This window comes from Pteronotus mesoamericanus, unplaced genomic scaffold (genome assembly GCF_021234165.1).
Source record: "Pteronotus mesoamericanus isolate MK-2021 breed Mesoamerican mustached bat unplaced genomic scaffold, CSHL_Meso_final contig_20, whole genome shotgun sequence".
Taxonomy (NCBI): Eukaryota; Metazoa; Chordata; class Mammalia; order Chiroptera; family Mormoopidae; genus Pteronotus; species Pteronotus mesoamericanus.
In genome coordinates, this window is record NW_026555085.1 from 97,496,648 (window position 1) to 97,511,032 (window position 14,385).

The 14,385-nt window shown below is 46.0% G+C and overlaps 1 protein-coding gene across 1 annotated transcript in view; it reads left to right on the forward strand.

Annotated features, from left to right (window-relative positions):
• Window positions 1–5,229: 5,229 nt before the first annotated feature.
• The window catches only part of TIAM2 (TIAM Rac1 associated GEF 2), a 175,751-nt gene continuing 166,595 nt past the window's right edge, over window positions 5,230–14,385 (forward strand). The window contains exon 1 of the mRNA XM_054570137.1: window positions 5,230–5,315. The gene's annotated coding sequence lies outside the window, so the exon portion shown is untranslated. The remainder of the gene's footprint in view (window positions 5,316–14,385) is intronic.

Consider the following 14,385-nt stretch of genomic DNA (forward strand, 5'->3'; position numbering starts at 1 on the left):
GGAGAACCGGCGGCACAGACGCAGTCTGAAAGCTCTCTCCCGGAGAACTCCCTCTTCTCCTTGGGCAGGTCTTTTTAGTCGGTCCATGCCTTTCACAGACTGGATGAGGCTCACCTGCATCGTGGAGGGCAATTTGTTTTACTCAGAGTTCACTGATTTAATGTGAACCTCATCCCCAAAGACCCTCCGAGTTGACAAATAAAATTAACCATCACATGCAAGTATGCTAAGTTACAAGGCAAAATAATGTCTTGCATACAGATGTATATCTATATCTGTATGGATCTATATATCTATATTCCTAGGACAGATGGATGGGTGGATGGATAGACAGATATCCTGAAATATCTCCAAAGGATACACAGAACAGGCCGGAGCCTTAGCTAAAGCAGAGGTTCTCAGTCTGGGGGGAGGGGCCCCTGAGGAGATTTTCTAAAATATGTACATCTCTGCTTCTGTCCTTCCTTACTCTCTCCTGCCTCTCCTTCCAGAATGAATTTTACAGCTGGAGGTGAAAGGAGATAGAGAACAGTAGTTTTTGAAAAAGTTTGAGGGACTGAAGCAAGAAAAGACAGAAGCTCCGAGAGTGGCATTTGAGGCATCAGCCAGCAGATGGGAGGCCGTGGGCTCTTCCGAGCTCCTAGAGGGCACGTGGGGCCTGCTGCTCCGGGACGGAACAGACTCTCTGATGTTTGCTTTGCTCTTCCTCCGCATGGAAACCTCCGCCCCACACTCTGCCCAGATGTCTGCGTTCATGCTAAATGATGCAGATCCGTGTGCTGAGAATGCCCACTGCCCATGGTCTGCATAACCGCGCCAGGTGATCTGGGGGCCCCGTGACCGCCTTTAAAGTTCTACAGATGTGTTTTTTAAACAAAAGGTTTTACTTATTTATTTATTTTTAGAGAGAGGGAAAAGGAGGGAGGAAGAGAGGGAGAGAGACATCAATGTGAGAGAGAAACACCCATTGATTGGCTGCGTCTCGCACATGCCCTGACTGGGGATTGAGCCTGCAGGCCAAGCATGTGCCCTGGCTGGCAATGGAGCTGGTGAACTTGTGCTTTGCAGGCTGATGTCCCACCAACGGAGCCACACTGGTTAGGGCTATACATGTGTTGTTATAACAGATTTGTAAAAATATTATAGACATACACTTTGAATCACTGGTGGCCAGCTTTGTTCTGGGTGAAATTTTCTTAGAGACAAGGGAGGGCTATATACATAGTTCAACAGATTGTCCATTTTCTTTTCTTTTTTAAAAAGATTTTTATTGATTTATTTTAGAGAAAGGGAAAGGGAGGGAGAGAGGGAATCATCAATGTGTGGTTGTCTGCCGAGTGCCCCCTACTGGGGACCTGGCTCCCAGCCCAGGCATGTGCCCTGATTGGGAATCGAACCAGTGACCCTTTGGTTTGCAGGCCGGCACTCAGTCCACTGAGCCACACCAGCCAGGGCTAGATTGTCCACTTTCTTAAGCCTGGGAGAGAGGCAAATATTATTTATTTTTGCTCTGATTGGTAGTCATTTGGTTAGAGCATTGTCCCCATATGCCAAGGTTGCAGGTTCAATCCCTGGTCAGGGCACAGACAAGAATCGACGAATGAATGCATAACTAAGTAGAACAACAAGTCGGTCTCTTTCTCTCTCTTGCTCTCTTCCCCCCTCCCCCCCACACACATCTTCCTCTTTCTAAAATCAGTAAATACAAGTTATTTTTTTTAACTTTAAAATTGAACTAATTTTAAATTAAATCCCAGCCCTTGTTAATGTTGGGTAAGCATTCTACAACGTGGAGTGACATAAGAGATGATTCCTTAGCTAGTTCAGATAGCCACTTGTGAGGCACAGTTATCATGAGGAAGTGGGGGCGTTGCTCTGGAATCGACATTAGTTAGGGAACTTTTGGACAGGTGCTCATTTGGTCTGGGTTTTAGCTTTTGAATTAGAAGCTCTCTCCCCTGGGCCTGCATCCCAAGGCCGTCTCAAGTTCTAAATCAAACAAAGTGAACTGAGATCGTGTGGCTTCTCAGATTTTTACCATATTAAGATAATTGGGTGTGAAATAATCTACTCTGAACACTGAACACGGTTACTTCGGCCACTCTCTGTCTGAACTGAGGAATGCCTTGTCTGTGTCCACTTCCTATTGACCTGTCTTGTTCCTCGGAGGTGTGTCTGACAGCAGTTTGCTTTATGACTAGCATATAATTCAAACATGTGCTAAGCATAATTTTAGTTCCTTTGGGCTCACCCTTAGTTTTTATACCTTATCTGGCTCTGAGAAATCCATTTAATTACAGCTTTTTTGATTTGTGGCCAACTCACTAAAACCAGTGAACTCTCTCTGGGGAGACAGTAAACTTTTGATGGGCATACCAGGAAAAAATGGAGCTCTTTTGCAAAAGGACACTTTTTCAGGACTATTCTTGTGATTGCATAGAGAAGTTGGCAGGCTTTTCAGACTTTTGGGGGGACTCTGGTGGGCACCAAATGGTGCATAGCTACTGTGCGCTTGGAAAATGTTAACAAGAGGCTCCACTTTTCTCAATGTGTGTTTTGGCTTTTTGAGATACAGCTTCCATGCAGGAAGGACCTTCTTTTAAAACCAAATGTAGACTCTGGCCCTCCGCCAAGAGAAGTACTGTAAATATATCAAGGCTGATACTGTACTGGGTTTCTTTGCAGAAAGGAAAAAAGGAGTGGTTAATAAGTAACATGCAGTGTTTGAGCAGAGCCCGCAAATTCAAAGAGATCATCTTTCCTTCTGGCCAGTTTATCACAAACATTTTCTGTTCCAGTCCGCATTGTCTCTACCGCCCCTCCCCCTGCTACACACACATTGTCCAATTCCATTTTCCGCTGTGGTGCCGCTCTTCACCTCGGGCCCCGTTTCTCGTTCTGCTCTTCACTCTGGGTTCACTGAGAAAAACAAAGTTCACGGAGCAGGAAGAGGAAGAAAATCCTCACATGTTTGGATGGTTCCTCCCCCACCCTGCTTTGAGCTTTTGATGGACTATGATCTGACAGAAATCAATTTGTTCTACCTCTGTGCTGGGTGGGCGAGAGTGTGGAGAACCAAAGCAAGCCCACTGAGCAAAGCCCTTTAAATCACAACTCTATAATGTACATGATGATATTTCACAGAATTAAGCACAGGACAGTTTGTGATGCTATTGTAGAAACACTTTCCCACTCACTCAGTCTCTCCTGCCTGTTAAGTGCGGACACCACAATAGGGCTTCTGAGTTCTCTCTCTCTCCTCTTGCCGCCCCTCACACCTTGCCGCTCTCCCGGGCGGGACGCCACCTTCCCTCTGAGCATAAGATGCTCCTCAGGGCACCTGCAGTGCAGCTGGGGTTTGAGGTCAGCAGCCATTTGGATCACTGGGGCTTCTGAAGGGGGTGGGGGGGTGTGTGTGTGTGTGTGTAGGGAATCCAGAGAGCAGGTAAGAAAATTCCTCTCTGCTTATTTCTGTTGTTTGATAGTCTCTAAATTCCCCTTTTGGCATAGAGCGTTGTCTCTTTTGCTTTAAAGTTTTTGCTTCAGAGAACTCTGTACTTGGGAATTGGCATGCCAGGAGACGTCGAGGGGCTCAAGGCAGGAGAGGGAAAGCGTGCTACTGCCAGGTACCGGCTCTCAGGTGTCAGCCCCGTGCTAGGTGCTTTCACATAGCCTTTTTTTTTTTTTTTACACACTTTTAATTTGAATGTCTTTGGTATTCGTTTCATCCTTTTTAAAAAAGATTTTATTTATTTTTAGAGAGAAGGGAAGGGAGGGAGAAAGGGAAACACTGGTGTGAGAGATGTTGATTGGTTGCCTCTCCCATGCCCCGACCTGGGACCTGGCTCTCAACCCAGGCATGTGCCCTGACTGGGAATTGAACCAGTGACCTTTAGGTTCTTAGGCCAGCAGTCAATCCACTGAACCACACCATCCAGGGCCACACAGCTTTTTAAGTGACTGCCCCCCACATGAAATAAAAAGAATTGTGGAAATCCATATTGTAGATGAGGATATTGAGGAAGAGAGTTGGGATTGGATCCTAGGTTGGCTGACTTCGCCTCCTTCCTCCTGGTTCTTGCTTGAGAGGGGGAGGGGCGCAGAGCCCATGTGCGTTTTACAAGCCATATGGAATCCTGAAGAGCTGCCCAGCCCTGACAGCTGGTTAAATTGTCTGTGACTCCGCATCCCGCCATTAGCATGGATGATGGATCGTTGACACTTCCATCAAAAGAGGCGTGAGTCCCATTCTGGAGCAGCTCACAGTCTTTCCAAAGTGCTAAGTAACTATGAGTGAACTTGGGTCTAATCATTATTGCGAGGCTGGAACACATTAGATACTGTTAGGCAGGATTTTTAAAAAAAATTTTTTATTTTTATTTTTCCCCCTCTTTTAAACAACTTAGGTGGAGTAGATTATTATTTTGTTTGCTTTGACAGAAAGAATGTGGGGACCTTTTCTGTGTACCAGAGTTCATAAAATCTATTTTGACTAACCTCATGCTATTCCTGTTCTACTTGTATGGACTTTTTGCCCTTGAAGATCCATTTCTTCATCCCTTATCTTGCTTCCTAGGTGTATGTTTCCTCTCTATATCTAAGAGTTGTACTCTTTGAGGTCATTGATCTTACCTCTTATTTCTTTATTATCTTTCTTCAATTAGGACAAAGTTTAATTCCTAGGCATCAACTCAGTGTTTTTTAAAGCATTATTTTCAATGTTCTTTTTTCCAGTTACTGGTTTGAAGATGGAGTATCATACCAAATAGTTTTTGAGTTTTGTCTCTTCCGCTTTTGTTTAGTCAGCGAGGTATAGTTCACCCTAGTGATTTTGTCTGTTCTAATGTAACTGGGTTCTCTTGCTGAGCTTTAATGTCAGCCATTTATGAATATCCAATTCGTGAAACTCTATCATGGGGCAGATGTGACTGTAAAACAATTCTCTGCTCTTTGCATAAATGGAAGGGTGCTTTTGACTTTGACAGAGGGTTTTCTTGCTCTTCTTTTTAGTTTTGGTCGTTTTGGAGTAAGCGGGTACATTTTATTGTAGTTTCTAGTAAGTTTATGTTAAATGATTCATTCACGTATCTAGTTTCTTCTACAAAATATTTTCCCTCTTAAAGCTAAGAAAAAAAGGCATTCCTTTGGCAGGGCCAGAGCCACAGAGAGCATTCCAGGGAACATCTGCTTACCTTTCTGTTTCTTCCCCGCACATTCTCCTCCTATCAGACAAGGCTCCCTTCCCCGCTGCAGCAGCCAGTCACGTGCCTGTCGTGCTTGGAGCAGGACGGAGTTGTGGTCCAGAGGCTGGAAAGGTAGGTTGGAACAGGACTGGGAAGGTCTTGGAAGTGTGGTTGTGACATTTGGGCTCAGCTGGATCTGTAACTGAGGAGGTGACGGCAGGCTGGACCATCAGGGTCAGGGATGTGCTGGGCCTGGGGGCTGCACCAGGCCATTGCAGGGGTCCCGGTGGTCTGTGGGAGGTCTGCATCCGATGGGTGTGAGAGAGGACTGGGAACTACCTAGGTTGGGCAACCGGCTAGATATGGGGCCGACGTGTAGGGAAGAGTGAATTCTGGTGCCGGACGTTCAAACCTGTGTGCCTGTGATGGGGATGGTGCTCCTGCCCTGACCGGCATGGCTCAGGGCGTTGGGCGTCATCCCGCAGGGCGGAAGGCTGCCAGTTTGATTCCCAGTCAGGGCACATGCCTGGGTTGAGGGTTCTCTCCTTCGCTTTCTCCCTCTCTTTCCCTCTCTAAAAATAAAGAAATAAAATCTTTTTTTTTTTTTTTTTTAAGATGGTATTCCTGAGGTTTTGAGCGAGTTAAGAGCAGTTTCGGTTTCATCCTGCTGATTTCTGGTGTCAGCAGGCTGTTCCGAGAAATGTCCCTTGAGCAGTTGGAAGTCTGGAGCTCAGGAGAGAGGTCTTGGCTGGGTATATGGGCATGGCTACAGCTCCTAGAGGCGGTTACTAAATCTCATGGAAGAATGATGTTGTCACAGAAGAGGATGGGAGGAGAGAGGAGTAGAGGACAGGACAGGGATGCAACTTTGTTGCTTAAGTTTTGGAAGTAAAATACGAAAGACGAGGGGACAGAGAGGGTGGCCCCGAAAAGGCTGCCAGAGAAGGGCATTCATTTCCTGAGGGCTGCGAAGGCAGGGATTTGAGGGACAAGTTTTTAAAACTTATGTGTCAGCTTGTCAGACTGGCAAAAACTTCAGAAATGACAGCACCTCCTGCTAGCAGGAATGCTGGGGGCGGCAGCCCTCCTGAACGGCCAGGGAAGCGCCCCTGTCGAAAGGCTGGCGGAGTCTATTAAAATGGAAAAGGCACATAGCCTTTGACCCAGCAATCTCGCCCCTGGGCCTCCACCTCACAGAAGTAAAAGCAGCTGTGTGTAATGTGTTTGTACAAGAATATTTATTGCCGCATTGTTTGTAGTGGCACAGAACTGGGAACGAAGCGAATGCTTTCAACTGGAGAATGGTTGGATAGAATGTGGCACATCCATGCCTTGAATTTCTGTGCCGCTTGACTTGGAAGGATTCCCACAAGAAAAGAGGAGGCAAAGAACCTTGGATACTTGGATCTTGTTTTTGTGAAATATGAAATGATAAAAAACAGTCTCTTGGTTAATGCTGCTGGGGGCAGGGTGGGGGGCGTTGGTTTTGTTGGAGGAGGCAGACAGGAGGTAAATAAAAAGTACTTGCAAAATGACCTGTGCATGTATGTGTGCAGACACAGGGGGAACGGTGGCCACTAGAATATTCCAGGTCAGTACATCAGAGTGCGGCGATGTAACTAATTTTACTTTCTTCCTTATAACTTTCCGGTGTTGGTTGCAAATGAATGAGAAGAGTCCATTGCATTGGAAACTGTTCAGAGAGCAGTTGGGAATGGAAGCCCCATGTCTCGCTGTCAGGGATGGTGACGAAGTAGAGATGACAAGGACCTGCTTTGTCAAAAGAGACTTTGGGGGAAAATCTTCAGGGGCCAAAAAGAACAATGGAATGGTGGCTGAGGAGAGTGAAAGGCTCATTTAGTGCAGGGCAAGCTGGGCGGGTTGGGAAGCACAGGAGGCCACAGACGCAGTGCGATGCAGGAGGAAGACGCCCGAGGAGTGGGCTCGCGATTCTGCGGGGTCACCTCGGGCCCAGGCGAAGGCCCGGGCAGCGAGGACGCCTGAGGTGGGCAGGAGGGCCAGGGGAAGAGGGAGGAAGATTTCAAGGTTTAGAGGAAGGAAGCTGAGGGACAGCGATTTAAAAATAATACGGGAGGCAGCATTGTTGGCTGAGCAGACGTGGGCGTGTGCAGAAGTTTGGGACAGTTTCTGTTGGGGTGTGGAGTGCGTAGAGAATTACACCCCAGGAGAAAGAGAAGCTGTTGCAGGGAGGACTCTGGTGAAGGTCAAGAACTAGGATTCCTGGTCCCCTCTTCCCTCACCATCAGTAGCTCCTGCCACCTGCAGGGGGATCGGCTAGTCCAGGAGCAGGGATGGAAAGGTGGACTTGACTTCGCGGTGGGAACTAACAAGGCTCATCCCAGGAAGTTAAGGGGCAAGGAGCTTTAGGTCGGTAATGATGTCATTGTGGAAATGGCTGGGCATGAGAGGTGTCCAGCTGATGGAGGGACACAGGTAGGTCAGAGAAGGGCTGAGGGCTGATGAGGGAGACAACGGGAAGGGAATGGAAATAGGGGATTTGCAGCTCTGAGAGTCCGAGATGTTGGAGTGGTAGCTTCCATGTTTGATGCATGGTCTTACCTTACTTCATGTTATTGTCGTAGACATCACTGACTTCCTGTGTCCCCACGCAGATGAAGGCCAAACTCGGCCTGACTTTTTAAAGCCTCTCTTTAGGATTTCTTATGGACCTCTGCTTTGGCCTGATTGGCTTAGTCATTGCCTCTCCAGAAGCACACTGGGAGCCTGGGAGCCTCGAGACCTGTGTGTCCGCATTGGGAGTCACTGGCCAGACGCGGCCACTGGGACTCAGATGTGCTGCTACTGAGTGCGACATACACACCGACTCAAGACACAGAAAAACAAACAAAACTACCTTATCAATAATTTTTTAGGCAGTTTATATAGTAAAAGAATAATTTGGACAGATTGGATTAAAATATATTATTGAAATTCATTTCACTTCTTTTTACTTTTCTCAGCATATTTTATTTCTGTCAGGTAGCACGGCTCCTGAGCTTTGCTGACGCGGTTTTCTCTGGGTGTCTCCTCAGTCTCCATCCACTTATCCACGCCTCATCCAATTTTCAAGGACAACTCTTCTGTCTGTGACACTTACGGTCTTGACTCTTGTCATTGATTCCTGGGTCCTGTATCTGTACTTGAAATGGGCTTGTCTTATCTTCTAAGATCAGGCCAGCAGTGCCTCTACTAGACTCTGACCCTCTTGAAGCCAAGACTGAAAAAATGGCTTTTCCCTGGTCTCTGCAGTGTCTGGATTCTGTCCCCAGGAGGAGCTCAGATGTTTGTTGAATGAATGAATACATGACATATTTGCATTTCCACTGGTCTTAGTAAAATCTACAGGGTCTGGCAGAATTAACGCCTGCTTGAGTATGCTTGGTAGGGTTATAATATGGGTGTCATAATTTATAGTTTTAATTTGAACATTTCACCTAAAACGTCATATGGTGTGCTTGAGTGTGATATTGTTATGTTACAGAATTTCATGCTTCCAATCATGTAATAAAAAAAAGGACTTTATTTGTGCTGGGCCCTGTACTTTACACTCTAAATTGGTCGTGTAACATTACGTGTATGTTTTCTATTTCTTCAGCATTCCCCGAGTGATGAGAAGTGAAAGCCTGCTGAAGTTAGCATATGGTGACTGCTTAATCACAGGCTCCCATTAGTGAACGTTCGAACTGATGAGGGTTTTTAGCAAAGCGTGACCAGGGCTTGCTTGTGTGATGCTCTGGGCTCGGCTATGCAGCTATGGATGTGTATAAAGCACATTCATTTTCATCCCCATCTTAGGTTTCCCTAGTTTTGGCTTCTGTTTTGAAGAAGTGGTTTTTCAAACTAGGGCATTGAGCGGGAAGGAGGAACCTAGTGTTCTGCCTCCGGTCGTCCCCCCCCCCCCCCCGGCAAATGAATTTACTTTATTTTGAAATCTGCAATCCTTTCTTTTTGTTCATGATGTCTGATTGTGACTTGGACCTACTTGCAACCACTTCAGGAAATGGACTTTGGACCACAATCGGAGCCAAGGGGAATCTCAGCTACAGGCGCTGCCTGTTTCTGGCACCTGGCTCGGTTTGAGCCAAGTCTCAGCCTGGAGGAAAACCCAAGGTGCCAGATTCTGCCAAGACACAGATTGTTGAGGGGTCAAGGTGAGGGGCCTTTATGATCAGAAGCAAAGTTCTTAGGAAGATTTGCAGTTTAGCAGCCAAGAGCTGGTCTCCATGATGGACCCCCTGTCCTCCCAGGGACTTCTGGCCAGGTCTGTGCGCCCTGCAGGTGGGAGCAAATGCATGCTGGCATCGCACCGCACCTGTGCGTTCTTGCTGCCTTTGCAGCCGCGAGGTGTTGGGTGGCGTCCTGGCCTGGAACCAGCTGTGAGTGAATGGTCTGAAGTGGCCAAGCAGAGAAGAAGAGGCAGTTGGAGTTGGACAAAAGCAGATGTTATCCATCATCCTTTGGAGGCCGACTCTTGTGGGCAACATCGTTATTTCTGTCCCCACTCAGCAAGCGTGAGCTGGAGCCCCTTCTGCACGTGAATATTTTTGTGCTTTTGCTCATCACATTGAAAAGTCCTAGCTGGAGCCTTAGATTAATTGCCCTGCTCCACAAACCACTTACTGAATGGCAGGTTGTTGGCTGGTACAGTAATGGCTCTGGAGAATGGGTTTCCAGACCCTGCTTCATCATCGGCCATCACATTATCTTGTTGACCTTGTAGGAGGCTGCCGATGTTGGGGGGGGGGGCGCTCCCTACCGGGCACTTTCTCAGCACCTCATTTAACTCTGCGTTTCTCCAGAACAGCCCCTCCCAGTCTGCAGGGAGGGACGCAGGGCTCAGGGAGGGCGAGGAGTTCAGCAGGAGAGCTGGGGTTTGACGCAACTGGATCCAAAGTGCTTGGGGCCGCACCACAGTGTTTCCTACAGCTTCATGATTCTGGGCAAAGTACTCGCTGCCTCTGGGCTCTGCTAAGAAGTCATTGGAGAACAGAAGTGAATTTTATATCGGCTTTCTGGGAATTGAAAGCAATCTAGAATGATTTTTTCTAAGATTTAAGTACCAATATCTGAACCAGTGATGATAAGAACTAAGAGGTTTAAGAGAAATGAAACATGATATAATTCTTTTAATCTCATGAATTTTCAGACCCCCAAATTTCCTGCAAGAAATGTGCAGTTTTTTTTTTTTTTCCTGAGTATCATAGAAGCTGGAGTTAGGCATTGTCTTTTGGTGGCTGATGGACAAATTATCTTTGATTACTTCAATATTTTTGTTTTATAGGTAAAGAAAATTCTATTCCTAAATTGCTGTTCTATTTAGGTCTTCAGGGGTGGGATTTTGTAAATTTGCTATTATAGTAGACCAAAACCTATATATAGAGACACTCAAATTAAATGTGGTGTAAATCCATGGTCTTAAAAAAAAAAAAAAAGAAAGCAATTACTATGTTTGAAAGCCAAGCTATAAAAAGAAAGTGAAATCATAGGAGAGCCAAAACAGGATTTCATTTCACTAAGCAAATGGCCCGAACTTTCCCTTTTGTGTCCTGCAGTGGCAGCGTGGGGAATGCAGATGTTTCAAAATTAGGATCATAGACATTTATAGGAGGCTGATTGCTGGAGACCTCCCCTGTACACGCGCCTCCGATGCACCAAGAGGCAGGTCTGGAAGGGGGCATGGCTCGGAAACTCAGCGTGTGCTTGGTTACGTGCCATTTTAGTTGTTGAACATCCCATAGAACCTGTTTTTTTGTTTTTTGTTTTTTTTTTTAAGATTTAATATATTTAATTTTGGAGATGGGGAAGGGAGGGAGAAAGAGGGGGAGAGAAACGCTGATGTACGAGACAAACATTGATCTGTTGTCTCAGCCTGAAACCCAGGCATGCGCCCTGACCGGGAATCGAACCAGTGATCTTTCAGTTTGCGGGACGACGCCCAACCCACTGAGCCACACCAGTCAGGGCTACAGTCTGGTTTTTAAAAGAGAAGATTGTTATTTTAATGTGTGCTCTATGCATGGTGATATTTTTCCTTTAGAGTCAAATTTAATTTTCTTGAAAATACGCATCTCTTTGGCCACCAAAGCTAGACTAGTACCCACCCACTGTGCCAATCACATTTAAAAATTGATTTCAATACACACAACAAAGGCATGTGAGCACCTTCCCTCCCCTCCTCCCCCTTATCCTCTCTAAAGCAAAGAAGGAAGGAAAGAAACATTTTCAGAGCCTTCAGATGTGTACTTGGACCTTTTGCCGTAAAGTGGCTGGAAGTGCGCCTGTTCTGGCAGCTCTGAGAGCTACGAACAGCCAGTGTTAACTGGCCTATATGTTTCTCAGTAATCCCACTGCAGAACTATAATGGGCTGCTTTTACAGTTACTTCTTGCCCAGAGGTGCCTTGTAGCCCTGCTGGAACTCTGATAATGATAGGTTGGATTTCTCTGTGGAAACATAAAATAGCTTAAACCCAGGCATTTGGTCTTCTGAAAATGCTACATGGCTTTGACAAGGTACAGTACTAGATTAAAAAAAGAAAGTCTAAGGAGAGGAACATTGGGGACCTGAGTGAGATGTCACATCACACAGAGCTTAACAGTATTCCCCTCAGGGACATGTTCAGAATTTCAAATGCACAAGGTCTTTATTTACTCCTCAGCAAACACAGATGATCTTGGTGTTATTTCTGACTCATTTTCCCCAAGTTCTTCCCAAGGTTTCCATGAAGAATCATCCTTGTGCAATGGGAATTGAGTGTTTCTTACCCCCCATCCCCGACCCGGCCCCGCCCTGGCATGGGGGTAGACTGTTCCAAGGCCAAGCAGTTACTTTTCTTGGCAAAATTCACTGTGGTTAACCGTCGTGTTCTGAAGGGAACAGAGCCCTTCAGAGCCCTGGGGGAGGACTGGAAGCGTTCCTGTAACAGGCTGCAGACTGGCGGTGGACGCATCCATGCGGGCTTTGAGGGGCTGAGTCATCCGTGACTCAGTGGCAGCCTGTGTGGCCCCTGGGCCCTGGTGCCAGCCGCCGGGTGTGCAGAGGCGGGGCCTGGGCTCTCCCGTGAGAACTGGAAAGTTAAAACGTACGACTGTGATTCTGGCTTGGTTCGAGGATGGGCTCACCGTGGGTCGGGGACTTGGGTAGCGGCTGTAAGTAACTGACCCACACCTTCTGGCTTTGGTGACGTCTGTGAGTTAGGAGACACTGGGGTGCAGCTGGTCTTGCCATCAGGAAACTGTACCACAGAGAAACCGGCTGGGAAGAAGAAACACTCAGTGGTTCTAATGTCAGTTGTTACTGCGTCCATCTTTTCTCTCCTCAGGGGAAATGCCATCTTTATCTTATTCTAAGTCTCCGTATAACTTGTATCTATTTCTGGACCTTTAATAGTAGCAAACTATTAAATTGTAATTTTATGGTCTATTTTGCCATCTGATAGGGTAAACGCACTCTTGTTTTTCTAAAAAAAAAAAAACCCCCAAAACAACAAGAATATATTTGGCTATTCTCTACAGAGTTATCTTCCAGGTGTGAACTTCAGAATCAGCTTGTCATATTGTTGTAAAAATGTCTATGGGATTGAGCTATAGGTACAGTAGTTTTAGGAGAATTGACCTTGTATTGATTTCAGTCTTCCTATCAAGCAACATAGAATGTTTCAGAATTTTCTTTTAGGCCTTCTCTGTGTCATTTAGTAACATTTTTATTGTTTTTAAATATAGATATTATACATTATTATTAATTTCTTCCTAGTTATTTAGTATATTTTGCTGGTGATGAAAAGGATTTTTTTTCCCTTCAATTTTTAACTGGTTATTCCTAATACGTAGCAGCCTACTGACTTTGCACACTTATTATTCGCCTCCCTTACAAAACTTGCTTAATAATTTCAACAAATTTGCAGTTGACTACCTTTGATTTTTTAAGTTGACATCACAGTTATCCATTAAAGTAGGAGCGATATTTGTTCCTCATTTCTTGGTTATTGTATTTGGTTCGTGAGATGAATTGGTAAGCTTTCCCTATTTTGTCTACACTTAGGAACTATATGTAGTGCGAAGATTGAAGGGAGATTTGTGTTATTTTACGATAACTTTCTAAAATTGCAGAGTTTGAGAAAGGAGGGAGAGCCAGGGGCTGGGGAGAGACGAAGGGTCCGGAATGGCAACGAGGCGGGTCCTGCCCGAGGCGGAGACGTCGGGTATTTGGCGAAAGAGATGGAATGATAAACTAGTGTTTGTAAGGAGCCTTTGGGAGATTGGCTGTAATACGCAGGTGAAGGGATTATACGGAGGCAAGGGGAGCGTGTCCTTCCCACGCGCCTCCCCGGGGCAGGGGCTCCTTTGTCATTAATGCATTTTGTGTAGAGGAGGGCGTCCCTTATTCCTCAGCTCCTTCAGGGCCAGGTTGCCAGGTATCTTAGTGTGGTTCTCCACCCCCCGCCCCGGAAACAGGAAGCAGCTAGGTTGTTAAAGTTAAAAATGGCCATCCTTCTGCAGGTAAGAACTTGATTTTAAAAGTCTTGTGGTGGCTGCGCACATTTTGTTACTGTGATCCCCTGAAGAGATTCACAGCGGGAAGGGGTGCCGACGAAGGACTTGACCGTGGCTGGCCGTAAGAAGACTTTGCTGATGATCTTCAAACCACCAGTGTCCTGGTATTTCACCCAATGCTAAGGGGCCGTCCACGTGGCCATTCAGCGCTCCTGGGAATGTTTGCTGACCCGTGATTTCACTGGATTCCTCACGTCATTGTAGAAGAATGTCTTAGTTAATTTCCCCTTCTATGGAATAATACTAGCCTGTAGATCATGAATAAAACTGTTTTCTTTAAGGCCGGGCATTAGATTTAGGATTCTGCTGTTCACTCTACATGTCCTCGGTAAGTGTGGCCTGGGCTTATGTTATGGTTCATCCGGGGAGAGTCCTTGGTTCCTAATCATGAGATTAAGCCTCTCATTTGAGTGAGTTTACTGTGTTTAGAGCAAGTTCTCTGTTCTCTTGTTAGGAGCCCTGTGAAATAATAGTTAAGAAAGTCTCGGGCAGGGTAATAATGTCTATCAGACTGCTGTGAAAGTTAATAATTCAGAAATAGATTCATGGTTTTGGTAAAATGAGTCCCATGCAAGTCTTTGTCCTTCATTACTGTTGTTGTTTCTTGTTATCACACATGGCTGAGAGTTT